Source organism: Dendrobates tinctorius, unplaced genomic scaffold (assembly GCF_039654945.1).
Source record: "Dendrobates tinctorius isolate UK_male_01 unplaced genomic scaffold, ASM3965494v1 ptg000035l, whole genome shotgun sequence".
Classification (NCBI taxonomy): domain Eukaryota; kingdom Metazoa; phylum Chordata; class Amphibia; order Anura; family Dendrobatidae; genus Dendrobates; species Dendrobates tinctorius.
In genome coordinates, this window is record NW_027361703.1 from 60,518,172 (window position 1) to 60,531,876 (window position 13,705).

At 40.5% G+C, this 13,705-nt stretch overlaps 1 protein-coding gene across 1 annotated transcript in view; it reads right to left on the minus strand.

The window, feature by feature from the left end:
• The window catches only part of CPNE8 (copine 8), a 468,537-nt gene that overhangs the window by 426,051 nt on the left and 28,781 nt on the right, over positions 1-13,705 (minus strand). The gene's annotated exons all lie outside the window — the stretch shown is intronic.

A 13,705-nucleotide genomic window follows, 5' to 3' on the forward strand; every position in this document is an offset into this window, starting at 1 on the left:
AAAAAATTTACTTCAGAACCAATTTTTTTTTATTTTCACAAGTGTTAAAAGAGAAAATCAACCACAAAATTTGTTGTACAATTTCTCCTGAATACGCTGATACCCCATATGTGGGGGTAAACCCCTTTTTCAGCACACGGCAGAGCTCGCAAGGGATGGAGCGCCGTTTGACTTTTTCAACGCAGAATTGGCTGGAATTGAGATTGGATGCCATGTTGCGTTCGGAGAGCCCTTAATGTGCCTAAACAGTGGAAAACTCCAACAAGTGACCCCATTTTGGAAACTAGACCCATTAAGGAACTTATCTAGATGTGTGGTGAGCACTTTGAACCTTCAAGTGCTTCACAGAAGTTTATAACGCAGAGCCGTGAAAATAAAAAGTCTTTTTTATTTCCACAAAAGTGATTTTGTTAGACCCCCAAAGTTGGTAAATAGCGGAAACCCCTCAATTCTTGCTCCAACCCTAACCCCAACACACCCCTAACCCTAATCCCAACCCTAATCCCTAATTCTAACCCTAACCTTAGCCCAACCCGAGCCCTAACCCTAGCCCAAGGGTTCAATTTTTTTATTTTTCCAAGGGTAACAGAGAAATTGGATTGGAAAAGTTATTGTGCAATTTGTCCTGAGTACGCCGATACCTGATATGTGGGAGGGAACCACTGATTGGGCGCATGGCAGAGCTCGGAAGGGAAGGAGCGCCGTTTGACTTTTTCACTGCAAAATTGGCTGGAATTCAGATCGGATGCCATGTCACGTTTGGAGTGCTCCTGATGTGCCTAAACAGTGGAAACTCCCCACAAGTGACCCCATTTTGGAAACTAGACCACCCAAGGAACTTATCTAGATATGTGGTAAGCACTTTGAACCTCCAAGGGCTTCACAGAAGTTTATAACGTACAGCCGTACAATTAAAATCATATTTTTTCCACAAAAATTATCTTTTCACCCCCAATTTTTATTTTCCCAAGAGTAACAGGACCCCAAAAGTTATTGTGCAATTTGTCCTGAGTACGCTGATACCCCATATATTGGGGTAAACCACTATTTGGGCACATGGCAGAGCTCGGAAGGGAAGCAGCGCCATTTAACTTTTTTGGCTGGAATTGAGATCGGACGCCATGTCGCATTTGAAAAGCCCCTGATGTGCCAAAACAGTGGAAACCCCCCAATTCTAACTCCAACCCTAATGGGAAAATGGAAATAAATTAAAAAAAAATTTATTTTATTATTTTTCCCTAACTAAGGGGGTGACAACGGGGGGTTTGATTTACTATTTATGGCGGGTTTTTATGTTTGGCAGCTGTCATACGCTAAAAGACGCTTTTTATTGTAAAAATAGTTTATGCATCACCACATTTTGAGAGCTATAATTTTTCCATATTTTGACCCACCGAGTCATGTGAGGTCTTATTTTTTGCGGGACCAGTTAACGTTTTTATTGGTACCATTTTCGGGCACGTGACATTTTTTGATCGGTTTTTATTCTGATTTTTGGGACGCAGAAAGAACAAAAACCAGCGTTTCATGAATTTCTTTTGTGGGGGTGCATTTACACCGTTCCGCATGCGGTAAAATTGATAAAGCAGTTTTATTCTTCGGGTCAGTACGGTTACAGCGATACCTCATTTATGTCTTTTTTATGTTTTGGCGCTTTTATGCAATGAAAACAATTTTATATAAAAAATTATTTTTGCATCGCTTTCTTCTGCGAGCTATAACTTTATTTTTTCGCTGAGGACGCTGTGTGGAGGCTCGTTTTTTGCAAGACAAGATGACGTTTTCAGCGGTACCATAGATATTTATAGGCGTCTTTTTGATAGCGCGTTATGGCACTTTTTGTTCGGCGGTATGATAATAAAGCTTTATTTTTTGCTTCGTTTTTTATTTTTATTTTTTAAGGAGTTCACTAAAAGGGTTAACTAATGGGACAGTTTTATAGGGTGGGTCATTACGGACGCGGCGATACCAAATATGTGTACTTTTATTGTTTTTTTTATTTTCAAAAAAATGAATTAGGGAATTTTCTTTCTTTTAATTTATTTAGCGATTTTTTTTTTTAATTATTTTTACACTTTTTTTTTCTTTTTTACTTTATTATAATGTCCCGGGGGGACATCACTGTCATGTGACAGATCGCTGATCTGTCACATCACAGATCGCTGTGACAGATCAGTGATCTCACTCAGGCACTGCTGCAGGCTTCCTCATGCCTGCACTCTGCGGGCAGTGAGGAAGCCAGCTCCCTGCAGGCCCCCGAAGGTCCCCGTCGCCATATTGGATCCGGGGACCTGCAGGGAGGGAGGCCCCCACAACAGCGCTGCACATTGCACTGCTGTGGGGGTCTCAGAGAAGCACGGAGGGAGCCCCCTCCCTGCCAATGCTTCCTTTAACCCCCGGTACACCGCGATCATGTTTGATCGCGGTGTGACAGGGGTTAACGTGTCGGGGGCGGACCGCGACTGTCTCTGACACATAGTGCCGGGTGTCAGCTGTGATAATCAGCTGACACCCGGCCGCGATCAGCTGCGCTCCCCTGCTGACACCCAGCACAATGTGTCAGGGGCGGTCACGGACCGGCCCCGACACATTAACCCCTTGCACACCGCGATCAAACATGATCGCGGTGTACCGGGGGGTTCAAGGGAAGCATGGGCAGGGAGGGGGCTCACCCCGTGCTTCCCTGAGCCCAACACAGCAGCGCAATGTGCAGCGTTGCTGCGGGGGGCTCCATGCCTGCAGGTCCCCGAATCCAAGATTGCGACGGGGACCTTCGGGGGCCTGCAGGAAGCTGGCTTCCTCATGCCTGCAAAGCGCAGGCAAGGAGGAGGCCTTGTGCAGTGCCTGTGACAGATCGCTGATCTGTCACCGTGATCTGTGATGTAACAGATCAGCGATCTGTCACAGGACAGTGATGTCCCACCTGGGACAATGTAATAAAGTTAAATAAAAAAAATAAGTGTAAAAATAATTTAAAAAAATAAAAATAAAAAATAAATAAATAAATTAAAAAAAAAAATATTCCCTAATAAATTCATTTTTTGGAAATAAAAATAATAATAAAAAAAAAATAATAAAAGTACACATATTTGGTATCGCCACGTCCGTAATGACTCGTCCTATAAAACTGTCCCATTAGTTAACCCCTTTAGCGAACCCCTTAAAAAATAAAAAATGAAACAAAAAAATAAATTATCATCATACCGCCGAACAAAGTGCAATAACGCGCGATCAAAAAGACGCATATAAATATCCATGGTACCGCTGAAAACGTCATCTTGTCCCGCAAAAAACGAGCTGCCATACAGCATCATCAGCAAAAAAATAAAGTTATAGCTCGCAGAATAAAGCGATGCAAAAATAATTATTTTTTATATAAAATTGTTTTCACTGCATAAAAGCGCCAAAACATAAAAAAAAGACCTAAATGAGGTATCGCTGTAACCGTACTGACCCGAAGAATAAAATCGCTTTATCAATTTTACCGCACGCGGAACGGTGTAAACGCACCCCCCAAAAGAAATTCATAAAACGCTGGTTTTTGTTCATTCTGCGTCCCAAAAATTGAAATAAAAACCGATCAAAAGATGTCACATGCCCGAAAATGATACCAATAAAAACGTCAACTCGTCCCGCAAAAAATAAGACCTCACATGACTGTGGGTCAAAATATGGAAAAATTATAGCTCTCAATATGTGGTGATGCAAAAACTATTTTTACAATAAAAAGCGTCTTTTAGCGTGCGACAGCTGCCAAAAATAAAAACCCGCTATAAATAGTAACTCAAACCCCCCGTTATCACCCCCTTAGTTAGGGAAAAATAATAAAATTAAAAGAAAATTTATTTATTTCCATTTTCCCATTAGGGTTAGGGCTGAGATTAGGGTTAGGGGTGTGTTGGGGTTAGGGTTGGAGTTAGAATTGGGGGATTTCCACTGTTTGGGCACATCAGGTGCTCTCCAAATGCAACATGGCGTCTGATCTCAATTCCAGCCAATTCTGCGTTGAAAAAGTCAAATGGTGCTCCTTCCCTTCCTAGCTCTGCCATGCTCCCAAACAGTGTTTTACCCCCACATATGGGGTATCAGCCTACTCAGGATAAATTGCAAAACAATTTTTGGGGTCCAATTTCTCCTGTTACCCTTAGGAAAATAAAAAATTGGGGGCAAAAATATCATTTTTGTGGAAAAAAAAAAAATTTTTATTTTCACGCCCGGGCGTTATAAACTTCTGTGAAGCACTTAGTGATTCAAAGTGCTCACCACACATCTAGATAAGTTCCGTGGGGGGTCTAGTTTCCAAAATGGTGTCATTTGTGGGGGGTTTTCACTGTTTTGGTACATAAGGGGCTTTCCAAACGCACGACACCCGCAGAGCATTCCATCAAAGTCTGCATTCCAAAACGTCACTACTTCCCTTCCGAGCCCTGACGTGCGGTACAGTAGTTTTCTCCCACATATGAGGTATCCGCGTACTCAGGACAAATTGGACAACAACTTTTGGGGTCCAATTTCTCCTGGTACCCTTGGGAAAATAAAAAAAATGGTGACTAAAAGATCATGTTTGTGGAAAAAATACGATTTTTTTTATTTTCATGCCCGGGCGTTATAAACTTCTGTGTAGCACTGGGGGGTTCAAAGTGCTCACCACACATCTAGATAAGTTCCTTGGGGGGTCTAGTTTCCAAAATGGTGTCATTTGTGGGGGGTTTTCACTGTTTTGGTACATCAGGGGCTTTCCAAACGCGACATGGTGTCCAATCTCAATTCCAGCCAAAAACATCAAATGGCGCTGCTTCTCTTTCGAGCTCTGCCATGCGCCCAAATAGTGGTTTACCCCCACATGTGGGGTATCAGCGTACTCAGGACAAATTGCACAATAACTTTTAGTATCCTGTTACCCTTGGAAAAATAAGGATTAAGGGTGAAAAGCTCATTTTTGTGGAAAAAATATGATTTTTTAATTGTACCGCTGTACGTTATAAACTTCTGTGAAGCCCTTGGGGGTTCAAAGTTCTCACCACATATCTAGATAAGTTCCTTGGGGGGTCTGGTTTCCAAAATGGGGTCACTTGTGGGGGGTTTCCACTGTTTAGGCACATCAGGGGCTCTCCAAAACGTGACATGGCGTCCGATCTGAATTCTAGCCAATTTTGCATTGAAAAAGTCAAACGGCGCTCCTTCCCTTCTGAGTTCTGCCATGCGCCGAAACAGTGGTTCCCCCCACATATCAGGTATCAAGGTACTCAGGACAAACTGCACAATAACGTTTGCAGTCCAATTTCTCCTGTTACCCTCGGTAAAAAAAAAAATTGAACCTGAAAAAAAGTTATATGTTCATTTTTTTTTAATATTCAAAAAATTCCTGTGACGCACCTGAAGGGTTAATAAACTTCTTGAATGTGGTTTTGAGCACCTTAAGGGGTGCATTTTTTAGAATGGCATCACTTTTGGGTATTTTCTATCATATAGACCCCTCAAAGTGGCTTCAAATGTGATGTGGTCCGTAAAAATAAAATGGTGTTGCAAAAATGAGAAATCGCAGGTCAACTTTTTACCCTTATAACTTCCTAACGAAAAAAAAAAATTTGGTTCCAAAATTGTGCTGATGTTAAGTAAACATGTGGGAAATGTTACTTATTAAGTTTTTTGTGTGCCGTATCTGTGATTAAGGGCATAAAAATTCAAAGTTGGAAAATTGCAAAATTTTCGCCAAATTTCTTTTTTTTTTCACAAATAAACGCAAGTTATATGAATGAAATTTTACCACTAGCATGAAGTTCAATATGTCACGAAAAAACTATGTCAGAATCACCGGGATCCATGGAAGCGTTTCAGAGTTATTACCTCATAAAGGGACAGTGGTCAGAATTGTAAAAATTGGCCCGGTCATGAACGTGCAAACCACCCTTGGGAGTTAAGGGGTTAAACATCTTTTTATTGGGTTATATAATACAAATAAACAATAATGCAAAATTACATAACAGGGTGTGCATGTTTTTTTCAATAAAATGTTGTCAAAAGTTCCTTCATTAGATCGTCACATAGTACATGTTAAGATTAATCACAGTAGAAGTTACAATCTTTCATTCCACAACAATCTGTTTTATAAGGAAGGAGTCTAACACAATGTGTACACACATATAGATCTTAAATTATAACATTGATACAAAGACAGATAAAGTAGGGTGAGGAAAATCAGATGAAGGAAGGGGGAGGGGGGAGGTAGGGGAGTCCTCCATGTAAGAGTAGATAGGGGGTATCAGCGGTTAGTGCCCTACAGCTTCATGAGACCTATGTAACAAGCATTAACCTCTTATGAAAGCTTGTTAGTTTTTCGGGTGGATGCTAGATCTTCATCCAGAAGTTGTGTGAGACTGCTTATTCATCACCCTGAAGTATTCATCCGATTCTCTATACAGAACCCATGGCTCCCATGTTACCCCAAACCTGTCTCTTGAGAAGTTTATGAAAGCTCCAATTTCCTCTACATAATAAAGCTGATCAACTTTTTGGAGCCAATCAACACCCGGGCTACTCTGAGAGCGCCATTTTGTGGGAATAATTAGTTTAGTCACTGCTAATAAACATAGGAGTAGTGATTTGTACTTGGTCTGTGAAATATCGCTAGACCAGTTCAGAAAGATGAGGTTCGGCCATGGGGGTTTTGAAAGTTTGCACAACTTGGTAATAATTTTCAAAACACTATTCCAAAATGGTCTAATCACATGCCCAACAAATGTGCAGGGACACCCCTTTATCTTTATTACATATGGGGGCAAATTCTATGGAGCATCTTATGGGGGCAAAATCTATGGAGTATCTTATGGGGCAGAATATGGGGCAAAATCTATGGAGCATCTTATGGGGGCATAATCTATGGAGCATCTTATGGGGGCAAAGTCTATGGAGCATCTCATGGGGACATAATCTATGGAGCATCTTATCCACATTAAAATTGGATGAATGGTTTAGGAGTTTCAGCTCCTTATCATGTGCCACCCTGTTTCCAATTTTAATGTGGATACCCTCAAATGAAAGCTGAAAGTCTGAACTTCAACTGCATCTGAATTATTTTGTTTAAAATTCATTGTGGTAATGTCTAGAACCAAAATTAGAAAAATGTTGTCTCTGTCCAAATATATATGGACCTAACTGTATATTAGATATTGACGCCCTTAGACTTACTTTTGGGGTTATGTGAAGCAACATGTGTACATTGAACGTATCAACGACATTAATCATTTAAAACAGAGAATCACAGACATTATTCACTCTGTTACACCAGACATCCTTACGCATGTGTGGCAAGAACTTCACTATTGTTTGGATGTGTGCAGGGTAACAAATGGAGCCCACATCGAACTTCACTGAATATGTATGAAACTGGGAGTTTCTCTTTTATTTGTGATTCAAACCAGTTTTATCTGCTTTGAACAGGTGTGAGTGCCTGTTTAAAGCAGATAAAACAGGTTTGAATCACTGACTGGTAACCAACTTACGATTTTACATAAAAAAATGCTTTGCCATAATTAATTTGCACAGCACTGTATATATATTAGAGATATATATATATCTATATATAGATATATATATATAGATATATATATATATATATATATATATTGTAGAACAAGTGGAACTTGAACATATCCAATCCTTTCCTTGTTGTTTTATCATCTCCACACTAAGAACACATCACCCCATGCGTGAATATGCATGGCATTGTTGGGAGGAATTGCTCTTTGCCTAAAGGCCCCGTCACACTAAACGATGTCCCAGCGATCCCACCAACGATCCGACATGATGGGATCGCTGGGACATCGTTAGGCTGATCGCTGGTGAGCTGTCACTAGACAGCCCCAGCGATCAGGACCAGCGACGCTGGACGCTGGTTTCTAATGTAAACGTCGGGTGTCCAGGAACCGCGCGACTCCAGGATACCCGCTGTTTACCTTGGAAACCGGCATACACGCTGGTTTCCAAGGTAAACATCGGGTATCTAGGAGCCGCGCGACTCCTGGATACCCGACGTTTACCTTGGAAACCAGCGTGTGCGCCGGATTCCAAGGTAAACAGCGGGTATCCAGGAGCCGCGGCTCCTGGATACCCGACGTTTACATTAGCAACCAGCGTCCAGCGTTGCTGATCGCTGGTCTCTCGCTGCCACACGCAGCGATGCGCGCTGGGCAGCGGCAGACCAGCGATCGAAAAACGGCCCAGGCCGCTGGAGCACGATCAGCGATAACCGGCGGGGGGGGGTCGGTCGCTGATCCCCGTCACACACAGCGATCGCTGATGTGTCACAAAATCGGCGATCTCGCTAGCGAGATCGCTTAGTATGACGGCGCCTTAACTGCCATTAGTTTGGGAAGCTCACTTAGGGCTAATACTCACTTGTGAGAAATACTCTGTCACATCCAGCTTCAATCTTATTAAAGGACACATGAAAACGTATTATTTTGTGATCACTATTACTCACGTGACCCCCAACCCTTATATTTGATATGCGGTCTGGCCTGTTGGTTAATATTAGGTCTAGCAGTGCCCCCCCTCTTGTTGGGTCCTGAACAAGTGAAAGGTGACTGTCTCTCATAGGTTTTTTTTTTGTTTTTGTTTTTCCAGTAAATTTACTTAAAATTTATAATAACCGGGAAAGGGAAAGAGTAGGGGGAAAGGGAAATAATGCATTGTCATGCAATCAATCCATGAAATACATAGAACAGATAGATATTTGTCAGATCAAAAACAAAGTCAAAATATATTACACAAATATAAACTAGAAATACAAACCAATGCCCTTATGGAAATAGTTCTATCCAACGGTTCCATTTACAAGAAAATTTGTTTTAAAGCAGTTATTTGAAATAGCAATTTTATTTTCATAAGATTTATGTAAAGAAGTTTTATTAATTAAATCTTATAATGAGGGAATATTAGGGGACTTCCAAAAAAGAGCAATATTATTTTTGGTAACTAAAAAAAAGGGATGAATAAGTTTTCTTAAGGATGGATTGAACTGATCAATGCCCATAGAGAGTAAGGCTAACTGAGGGGTTAAAACAAAATCATTAATATTTAAAATTTGACCAATCAAGGACTCAACCTCTATCCATAATGGTCTAATCTTTGGACATGACCAGTAAATGTGAAATAGAGAACCAATCTGTCCACATTCTCTCCAACAATTTGAGGAGTTGTCTGAGTTGATCTTGGCTAATCTAGAGGGAGTATAGTACCATCGTGATAATCTATATATATAAGAGGCATCGTGATTACTCGCTAATCCCGCCCCCTGCACAGTAGCTCCGCCCCCCACCACATTACCACACAATCCCGCCCCCACATTACCATACACAATCCCGCTCCCCCCACACCACATTACCATACACAATCCCGCCCCCCCCACCACATTACCACACACAATCCCGCCCCCCACCACATTACCACACATAATCCCGCCCCCCCATATTACCACACGAGGCTCCGTCCCCCCACATTACTTAGATGCTGGAATAAATAAAAAACGCACATACTGAATCCAGTTTGTTTTTGATTTTACACTGTGAATAAAATGTATCATTAGTATTATTCAGATTTTTAATGATTATTATTATTAACTTCATTTTAATTTACCACCTGCGTAAGAGCTATTGAATGTTGTCATTATTTACTTTAGTTTAATCACCAGCAGAGTTAATTAGATAGCAATGAGTGTGCCGAGCGTTAAGGTACTGTCACACTTAGCGATGTACCAGCGATCCCATCCAGCGATATGACGCGGTCAGGATCGCTGGTACATCGCTAAGAGGTTGCTAGTGAGCTGCCATACAGGCAGATCTCACTAGCGACATCGCTGGGGACGGGGGTCGCTACTTACCTGTCACACCAGGCGATCCTGCGTCCTCCCGCCCGGCTCCACACGTCGCTCGTCGTCACAGCAGGAAGTGCCGCAGGAAGCTGACGACGAGAAACAGTCCAGACTGTTCTCGCGCGATCAACGATAGCCAGCGGGGGAGCGGGTTGTAGGTAAGTATCACACCCAGCGATATCGATAGCAATATCGCTATAACGTCACAAGTTATAGGGATATTGCTAGCGATATCGCTTAGTGTGACAGGCCCTTTAGCTGGCTGGAAACAGCTAGTAGTTTATAAAATGACTCTTGGAGAGTCATTGAAATAGTGGAGGATAATTCCCTTTTCCCAATCGTCTATCTACTGAAAGGTGGAGGTCCTCTTCCCATTTATTCATGTAAGGTGATTTACAAAAGGTTTGATCCAAGTTAAACCATTTATTAGGGTATTGAATGCTCCAAAAAATATTATGACCTAAATTTTTTAACATAAGGACAGAAGGTTCAGAGAGATATGGTTCCGTCTGCAGAAAAAGCTATTTGGTTCCTCAAGATTAAGAATTGTAAAAAGGCAGAAGAGGGAATCCCAAATGTGGCTTTGATTTGTGTAAATGGGTAGAAATTTTGGTAACACTACAACTAGACCAGAGTGGATCTAGATTAAACTCTACAATAACCTCTACCAAAGAAAGAGAGAAAGAGGGAGTCCTTTAATAATTTCTGATTTAGGAATTTGCCTTCTAAGTCTGAATAATTTCATCCAAGCTTCCTATATCACTTAGAATATAGGATGATTAATAGGGAAATTCCCTTTTTTTGATAAGCAGATTGAAAATGATTTTGTTTAGTGGGGTACCTTTATTGAAAAATAATTCCAAGTCAATCCAAGATGGTTTATATAGGCTAGGACACCACCAAATAGACTGTTTTATGAGATTAGCATAATAATATGCTGTAATGTTGGGAAGACCCATTCCACTATGTGGTTTGCTTTTAAATAATTGATTAGTAGCAATCCTAGCCCTTTTATTACCCCACACAAAAAAAATTAATAAGGGATTGTAGGCTGGTTAAAAATAAGGTTGAAACAGATAACGGGAGAGATCGAAAAACATAATATTTTGGGCAAAATAATGGATTTGACAATTAAATTTTTGCCCCACCATGAAAGTCCTGTATCATTGTAAAAATTAAAATCCTTAATAAAAGAATTAATAAGATAAGATCATTGAGATTAGTAGAGATCAAAGAGTTAATATCCCTACAAAACTTTAAACCTAGGTATACAAAGTCTTTTTCTGCCCAGCCCCATGGGGATATGTTTTTAACTTCTTGAATTTGAGAAGAGTTTAAATTAAAATGTAGAATTTTAGATTTGGTGATATTTATTTTAATCTAATATATAAAGCTCAAAGTGTGTACGTATGTATGAAGGAATGTCCTGGATAGGCATCCGCACCGTCGCAGCTACAGCCACAAAATTTGGCACAGTCACACGTCTGGACCCCGAGAGCATCCTAGGCTATGTTGTGAGGTGAAATTTTAACCCCGTGCGTTCCAATTCAAACAATTTTTCCCCGTCTACATAATGGGGAAAAAGTGTGTGCGTGTCAAGCCCCGCCCCTCATTATGATGTCATAATGCCCCTATCTACATAATGGGGAAACAGTGTGTGCGTATCAAGCCCCGCCGCTCATTATGTCATAATGGTTGACTATGGGATGGAGGATGTATGATGGGTATATGGGCACGGGACTATGGGATGGAGGATATGTATGATGGGTATATGGGCACGGGACTATGGGATGGCGAATATGTATGATGGGTATATGGGCATGGGACTATGGGATGGAGGTTGTGTGATGGGTATATGGGCACTCGACTATGGTATGGCGAATATGTATGATGGGTATATGGGCATGGGACGAAGGATGTGTGATGGGTATATGGGCATGGGACTATGGGATGGAGGATATGTATGATGGGTATATGGGCACGGGGCTATGGGATGGCGAAGGATGTGTGATGGGTATATGGGCAATGGACTATGGGATGGAGGATATGAATGATGGGTATATGGGCACGGGACTATGGGATGGCGAATATGTATGATGGGTATATGGGCAAGGGACTATGGGATGGCGGATATGTATGATGGGTATTTGGGCATGGGACTATGGGATGGATGATGTGTGATGGGTATATGGGCACTCGACTATGGGATGGCAAGTATGTATGATGGGTATATGGGCATGGGACTATGGGATGAAGGATGTGTGATGGGTATATGGGCATGGGACTATGGGATGGAGGATGTGTGATGGGTATATGGGCACTCGACTATGGGATGGATGATATGTATGATGGGTATATGGGCACGGGCCTATGGGATCGTGGATATGTATGATGGGTATATGGGCACGGGTCTATGGGATGGAGGATAATTATAATTTGCTATAACTAACCACATTTAGTTACTATGCCCGGGCAGCGCCGGGCTCTTCAGCTAGTATGAGATAAAAGATAATTCATTGAGTAAATTTTGAATTTTATTAATGGATTTAGATGGTTCTGTCAGGGTTAATAAAATATCATCAGCGAATAAACTAATTTTATAGTCTCTGGAGTAAGTACTAATTCCTTTAATATCTTGGTCATCCCTAATTAATTGAGCAAGGGACTCTAATGCTAAAGCAAATAATAAAGGAGAAAGTGGGCATCCCTGTCTAGTTCCATTAGTAATTTTAAAAGGAGTAGAAAGATGATTATTAACATAAATTCTTGCTTGTGGATTGGAATAAAGGGCCATAATTTTTGTAATACATGGGATATTAAAACCGAATTTTTGTAGAGTACAATTTAAATAATTCCAATTCAAGCGATCAAATGCCTTTTCAGCATCTAAGGAAATCACAGCAGAACATTTTTGGAATTTATTAATTTAATTATGTTTATTAATCGTCTGGTACCTTCAACAGACTGTTTTATAAAACCAATTTGATCGTTTGAAATTAAACTGGGCAGAATACAATTTAGTCTATTAGCAATGATCTTGGAATAAATTTTTAAATCAGTATTAATGAGGAAAATGGGCCTATAATTTATTATTTGGTCTGGGTTTAAGTTTGGTTTAGGAATAAGAATTATATTAGCTTCAAGATTTTATTTCGGGAATGCACCTGTAGATGCAGCAGCATTAAAAATCTGCGTTAAATGGGGTACCAGAATCTTGCTGAAAGATTTATAATACTTATTACTATGTCCATCAGGACCAGGCACTTTATGGGAGGGAAGTTGTTTTATAATATTACGTTTCTTCGTCATTAAAAGGAGAGGATAGAAACTCCAAATCATCCATAGTAATCTTAGGAAGATTTATTGAGGATAAAAAAAATCTTTAATCGTTTTCTCATTGGGAGTAGGATGGGAGGGATTCTCATTTAAATTATATAATTTTTTATAGAACTCTGCAAATGAATGAACAATTTTTTGCTGGTGTAGAAGTGTAATTCCTTTGGGAGTAGTAATCTTGTCAATCCTGTTTCAAATTCTTTGCTTTTTGATTCTATTGAACATAAATTTAATCTCTCATAGGTTTTTGACAACTACTACCTTTGCTGGAACTGCCGGTTTCGGCTCCCCAATGTATTTCAGGGTAGTTGAAGTCCCCCAAAATAATGACTTCTCCTCGAGTCGCAGCTTCATCTATTTGCATGATGAGGATATTCTCTGTTGCTTCCATTATTTTTGGAGACTTATAACAAACCCCTATCAGTAATTTATTATTTTTCCCCCTCCCCTTATCTCCACCCACAGCGACTCTACATTTTCATTAGATTCACATATATT